Genomic DNA, 7387 nt, shown 5'->3' with positions numbered 1-7387 from the left:
TTTCGAAAATATTTTCCTGCTAGTGCTCAACATATTGCTTTGCAGAAAATTTATAGTTTTGACCAGGAAGATGGAGAGAAATTTCCTGAAGCTTGGGCAAGGTTTTGCTCTCTTCTTAGAGCTTGGCCTGGACATGATTTGGAAAAGCATGACTTACTTGATATATTTTATAGTGGACTAACCATTGAGTCTAGGGAATACCTGGATAGTTGTGCTGGTTGTCTTTTCAGGAAAAGAACTCCAGACAAAGCTGAAGAATTATTGGCTAGAATAGGCCAAAATCATGATGATTGGACTACACCTGAACCAACCCCAACACCAATATTGAAGAAGAGGGGTATGATTAAATTAAATGATGAAGATATGAGGGAAGCCAAGAAATCTCTTAAGGAGAAAGGTATTAAATCTGAAGATGTGAAGAATTTACCCCCCATAGAAGATTTAAGTAAGATAACTCCCCCTTCATCCACGATTGAGGTACATTCTCTTCAACGCTTTGATAAAGAAGATATTCCTTACTCAAAACCTCCCGATCAATGTTTAGATGAGTTTGATAATTATGTTGTTAAGCAATATAATTTTAATATGAGAGTAGAGAATCATTTAATGGAAAATTCTCAAGCTATTAGTAAATTGCATGATATTGTGGAGAGAACCTCCAATGATGTTAAGATGCTTGTTAAACATTTTCATATGGTTCAAACTCAAATTGGTCAACTCACTAAAGTGCAAAATGACTTGTTAAAAAATACTTCTAAAGAAAAACATGCTTATGAAGTAACAACTAGAGGTGGTGTTTCTACTCAGTATCCTCTTTATCCTGAGGGGCATCCCAAAAGAGTTGAACAAGATTCTCAACAACTAAAGAAATTAGTGCTCCTTCTAAGAAAAAGAAGAAGAAACATAAAACTGTTGTAGAATCCTCTGAGCCTATTAATGATCCTAATAGTATTTCTATTTCTGATGCTGAAACTGAAAGTGGTAATGAACATGATAAAGATAATGATAAGAATGATGTTTCTGATAAAGAAGAGGTTGAAGATGAACCTGGAAAGCATGCTAAAAATAAAAAGTATACTAAAGAAGATTTTATTGCTAAGAAACATGGTAATGAAAGAGAACCTTGGGTCCAAAAGGAAATGCTTTTTCCTGTTAAGAAACTAAAATCAAAGGAGGAAGAACACTATAATAAATTTTGTGATTGGATGAAACCTTTGTTCTTGCAAATTCCTTTGACTGATGCTATTAAATTGCCTCCTTATTCAAAGTATATGAAAGATATTGTCTCTAACAAAAGGAAAATTCCTAATGAGGAGATTTCCACTATGCTTGCTAATTACTCTTTCAATGGCAAGGTTCCAAAGAAGCTAGGAGACCCAAGTATACCAACTATCCCTTGTTCCATCAAGAATAATTATGTTAGAACTGCTCCATGTGATTTGGGAGCAGGAGTTAGTGTTATGCCTTTTCTCTTTACAAGAGACTTTATTTAGATAAGTTGATACCAACTGATATATCTTTGCAAATGGCTGATAAATCTACTGCTATTCCTGTTAGTATATGCGAGGATGTTCCTGTTCAAGTTACTAATAATTGCTTAATATTAACTGATTTTGTTGTGTTGGAAATGCGTGAAGATGATAATATGTCTATTATTCTTGGAAGACCTTTTCTTAACACTGCAGGGGCTATTATTGATTGCAATAAAGGAAAAGTTACTTTCAATGTTGATGACAAGGAGCATACTGTTTATTTTCCCAAGAGGATTGATAAAGTATATGGAGTTAATACAATTTCTAATTTGAGAACTATCAAAGTGGGAGTTATTGATTGTCCTATATATGAGCCTAAACAAGGATATCAAAATATTATGATTGGATCCATATGAATACAATATAAGGTAACAACCAGGAAAAAACGTGGGGTAAGTCTCGGAGAGATGGCTCCCCCCTCACCCACCACCCCCGAGCCCTAGACAGCTTCCTCACCGGCGATCTTCTTGATCTCTGGTGATCTTCCCTTTCTGATCCAATCTTCATCTCCGGTGTCTTCTCCCCTTCAAGGTGATACCAGATGGCCCCTTCTCACCTTGGCCGTTGGAAGGTTTCTTTTGAATCTCTGCTCGTCTCTGGTAAAAGTAAGTCCTCCCTTAGTTTTTTGCTGCTTTGGCCGAGGAATTGGTTGGCCCTGGTCAATCACAAAGACTCACCTTTGGTTGGTAAACATCTTGAAGATGGAGAGGTGTTTTACTCTGGTTCCACTGTTAAATTTCAGTCCCATGTTGTCTTTGTTGAAGCTTGTTTGCTTTCCCCACCTGGGTTTTCCTCTTTTCCTGAGGTGCCACCTGTTAGATGGAGAGTAACGTATGCTGATCTTGTTACTTCTCCTAATAATAAGGATTCCAAGACAACATTCAAGATATCTGCTTTCCTCATTCTTAAGCCTCATGCTAAGAGAATTGTTCTTTTGGACTCAAAAGAGCATGTGTTGGATGCCAGGTTCTTGCTTATGAATGAGAAAATTCAACCTGGTCAGCTCATAAATCTTACTGTGTTCTCTGCCCTAGTAGGGGATAATGTTGTTTCTGACTCCATTATTCAAGCCTTACAAATGGATAAAAGTTCTTCTGCTGTTAAATCCTTTGTGGAAGTGGTAAATAATTCTACTCCAATGAATGTTGATGGTTCTGTTATGCAAGGTGATGTGGGGACCCCGGACTAACGGTCCGAAATTCCCTGTTATGTATACAGTTCATGATCCCATGATCAGTGCGCCGTGAACACATAACCGAACTGATATCAAATTACACCATCCATTACAAAGCGGAGAAAGAAAATTACAACATGGTCACATGACCCATACTTACATAATAGCCTCGAAGGGCTAACTAAACATCAGAGTAGCATCATCACTTCAGCAGCGTAGAGCCCAAGTCATCTGCCTTAACCCTACAGGCAACAGACTGGGAAGACGTTCCTAGCTCGCATAGACGTCATCAACTCCTTCTTCATCTGTCGAAGTCCTCCAGGTCTGGCCAAGTAAATAGCCAGGGACAAAGCCGTGAGTACATTTGAATTGTACTCGCAAACCATCAAGAAGGTGATAACAATTCTAACTAAAGGAGACAAGAGAGGAAGAATAGTTTCTCTGGTGGATATAGCATGTGAAATAGAATCAGTTTCTCTTGTAGATATAGCATCCCACATCACAATTGAAGGGGACACTAAGAAAGTCCTATGACATCTCTATATCTTTGTTAAAGCAGAGTTCCTCTACATGAAACACTAGGAAGGGTCACCCTCTTTTGTTTCATTTTCCTCGACCATCTCCACATGGTCGGCACACCATCTTTCCCGTACCCTTCCGGTACTTCCAACAAACATTTCCTTTGGAAATCATTTTCAAAACCAAAACTCGACACAGCTCTGTAACGGCCATCCCAACCGTCCATGACCGCGGACGCGGCTATTCGAATAGTTTTGACTCTGCAGAGTTTGCACACTTTCACCACAACTAACCGGATACCTATCGTGTGGGCATCATCCCCGCATAACGACATATGCCACGACGGATACCCGGACATAACCTTTCGCCCATTCAACTTAACACGAGGTCCTACCCTATGGAGTATGTACCTCCCCGGCACCGTGGCAGCTCACCTCCTCTAGAGCGTGGCTCCACCGCCAAGCCAGGAGACCCATAGTGTCTTCCGGACGGGTCAGCCCCGAAGGCCTCCCGTTATACTATTGTCCCAACCATGACAACCCGGACTCGGGGGTAACCGTACCCTTGTATAGTTGTGCGGTGCCTCATGCTAAGAAGAACAAACGTCAAGTTAAGCCCCGTGCCCACGTTGGAGTAGCTATGGTTGCGCTGTTTAGTTGTTCCGGGCGAATACAAAGAACCATGTGTCGTTTTTCTCAAAAACCCAAGTCACACACACCTTCCTCTTTCCAACCATCTTTGTCAAGATCCTTTCCTTTCATAAACCATACGATTGGGTAAGATTGCCTCACCCAAGGTTTTCATAAACATTTACAACAAGGTAAACCTTGAGGGGTTCCCAATCTAAAGTTTCATGAGTTGAACTAATACAACACTATGGCCGAGATGAGGGTCATCACGCCCTTGAGGGTATGAAAAAGAGGTATTGGAGTGGATCATACTTGCTTGAGCTAAGCATGTATTATGACAACACAAGAGGAAATATACTTTCAGATTTGTGGTGCTATCTAACCCAATCAATAGATAGATAGGGATGAGAATTGACCAACACCAACACCATTAAGGGAAAACAGGCATACTCATCACAATTTGAGAATACACCAAAAACATGGTATTGATACATCTACACTAGAAGGGGGTGTAGTATGAATCTTGTCCCGAGGTGGAACATATTCAAGCTAAATATAGAAAGCAAGTTGGATAGCAATGGCCATGATACCATACACCCAACCAATTACCAAGACCTTGACAAGATAAAACTACTAGAGGTACCATGCTTGCATCCAAGCATAGATGACAACAATATGGAGATCATCACACATAGAACCAAGATGCTATTGATAGCACAAGATGACATCCAAAAAGACATCATATCAGAGATCAAAAGATGGCTTGCCTTGGCTTATTTGTCCCTGGACTTCTTCAACTTCATCAATATAAGAATCCCATCAATATAAATAAAATCCTTGTCCGAACCACTTCTTCTTCTTCTCCGGAATCGTTCGCATCTATCGTCGGAAAATATAAAAGGAACACAATCAATCACATTGCACCAATCATAACAAGCATGCAACATTCAACAATCAACAAGCAATAGCTAACCACCTTACTACGGGCTAACATACAAAGAACTTATAGATACTGCAAAGCAACTAAAAGAGAACCCATTTTATTTACCTAGTAAAGGTATGAGAGTATCACAACTTAGCAATTGCCTTTCTCGGGTATCACCATGGTATAACCAAATATCCCCTGGTAGATAACATCCTAAAGAGGACAAGTGCATTAGTTTGACATCAAATACAATCACAAAGCATTTTCAAACATTTTTGAAAAAGTAGAAAACAGTTTTCCTAACTTAATTTGTTCCCATAACACTACAACCAAAATAGGAAGCAAACCATATTCCACATCATTTGGAAACTTAGGCAAAACAAAAGAGCTAATGTTAGGTTGCAGAGGTTTTGTTTTGCAAGCATAAAACAAAGGTTGCCCACCTCTACTAAAATGAGTTGGTCAAGGGTTTTAGATAAACTGAAAAGTTTTGTTTCAACAATGCATGTCACACATAAACATTACTAACAGCAACAAATATGTATGAACAGAGACTAATAATATTTTTCCTAGATAGCCAGTACTAATACAAGACTAACCCAATTGGAATCACCCAAAAATATTAAACCTAGAATTTTAGGAATTTCTTTGAATCTGACTGTACAGAAAACAAGATCTGTAAGCCATAAATCGTAGAAAAATCCTAAAAATATGAGGCCACTGGAATTTTAAAGATATTAAAACAGAGATTCACACACAATTGGATTTGGGTTCAAATTGTTTCTGAAACTCTCACAAATGGATTTACAAGTTTACTGCATGTTTTCACCATTTGCTTTAACTATGGAGTTGCAGAATAGATAAAGGTTTGAAACTTGTTTGAGATGATTAAGAAAACATTCAGTAATCCTACATATTTGGAATCACTCAATTAGGTTCAAAAATGGATTTTTGACGAATTAAAATCTAACAGCCATGTCTGCAGAACACACAGAACAAGTTTAAATCACCAAAAATCATACACAGATCAAAAAAATATGTGGTCTGCTGCATTTGAAAGGTATTGAATAGGTGGTTCTTACCCAGTTGGTTTCATTCAAAAAATAGTTTCCAAGCTCCTGGTTTAATTCGACAAAGTCAGATCTGACCAGATCTTGATCTGCAAACCATTTCAGTTTCAAGAGGTCAATCGAAGTGAAGCCACCGCCAAAATGAATTTACGGGAGAGGGCTTTCAACCGCAGTTGAGTTTGCTCAAAAAGGTTTTGTAAAACGGAAGAAATCTCACAAACAGTGATTCTGCATGTTTGCAGAACTTTATTTACCATGCAAAATCCGTAACGAATTTGAGGATGAGACCAACGCCAAGTTGTAGATCTTTTCAATACCTATCTGCAGAACTTTGAATCACTCGATTTGGATCTGCACACAAGATTTGGCGGATTTTATAACTTCGTACCAGAATCTGAAACAGCAAGATACAGAAATTACTGCAAGGTTTTGGACGAACTTTGCTCAAGAACTTCAGATCTGAGGATAGCTCAAGCTTCTCCATGCTTGGACCAACATGCACCTGCATCAAGATCCAATCTTAGCAAGGGAGGAAGAAGAAGAGGAGAGAAAACCATCTAGGGTTGGGGAGAAGAAGGAGAGGGAGGCTCTCATGGTGAGGAGGAGCTTGAGGGAGAGGGAGAGCTTCATCTTGGTAGCTTGCCATGGCCATGGCCGGCCATGGGAGCAAGGGGAGCACCATTTTCGTGGGGAAGTGGAGGAGGAGAGTGTGAGGGAGTGGAGGAAATAGTAGGGAGTGAAAAGAAATGAGGCAAAGGAAAGGAGGTGTGGCCGGCCAAGCTCCTTATAAAGAGGGAGGATGGTGGCTGCCTCCTCATTGATTGGGTGGGTTGGGAGGCTGCTCATTTATTGATTGGGGTAGTTGGGAGGCAAGTCTTGTAGAGGAAGAAAAATAGAGAGGAATGGCTGGCCGAAATTGCCATGCATAGACAATGGCCGGCTCCATCCTTGCCAAACATAAGTGAACAAACAAAGAGATGCACAACATCCATGTGTGTAGGCCAAGGCATGATGTTGAGGAGATGACGTCAATGAGTGACTTTAATGATGATAAGAATATGAGTGGATTCATATATATAAAAAGAAGTGTGAGGTGATATGTACTCTAAGGATAATTCCCACCACTTTGGTTGTGACAAATATAAGATGAAAATAGATCCAAAGGTATAGTTGAAGAATAAAACTTTTTATTTGAATTCAAAATTGAAAAGATTGGCATTGACCACATGCAACAATGCATGAGCATGCCAAGGTAGATGGGTAATGTTGATTTGATGAAGTAAGAATGAAAAGAGAGAGGTGTTAATAAACATTGGTGCCAATGTTGAGGAATGAAGCACTTTGATCAAGTGATCAACTTGGCCAAAAGATGATGGTGGTGATGGTGGTTTAGACAATTGTAGAGCAAGGCTAAAAGAGATGGTGAGTGAAATAACCATACTCACAAGGATGAATATGGTGGCATAAGCCATCAACATGAGGTCAAGATGATGATGGTAAACCATACAAGAGTGAGATGTGATGAATGAATGGAAGTT

The 7387-nt window shown here is 39.4% G+C and overlaps 1 long non-coding RNA gene across 1 annotated transcript; it reads right to left on the bottom strand.

Moving 5' to 3' along the window:
* Window positions 1–3350: 3350 nt before the first annotated feature.
* LOC127342180 (uncharacterized) lies at window positions 3351–6608 on the bottom strand. The gene is made up of 4 exons (XR_007876303.2): window positions 6289–6608; window positions 6104–6200; window positions 5862–5938; window positions 3351–4733 (listed from the first exon to the last, which is right to left on the bottom strand). It is a non-coding gene; the product is annotated as an uncharacterized lncRNA (long non-coding RNA).
* Window positions 6609–7387: the final 779 nt, after the last annotated feature.

The sequence above is a fragment of the Lolium perenne genome, chromosome 3 (genome assembly GCF_019359855.2).
Source record: "Lolium perenne isolate Kyuss_39 chromosome 3, Kyuss_2.0, whole genome shotgun sequence".
Taxonomy (NCBI): Eukaryota; Viridiplantae; Streptophyta; class Magnoliopsida; order Poales; family Poaceae; genus Lolium; species Lolium perenne.
Note: the sequence above shows the minus strand (reverse complement) of the source record. Positions and strands in the feature narration are given on the sequence as shown.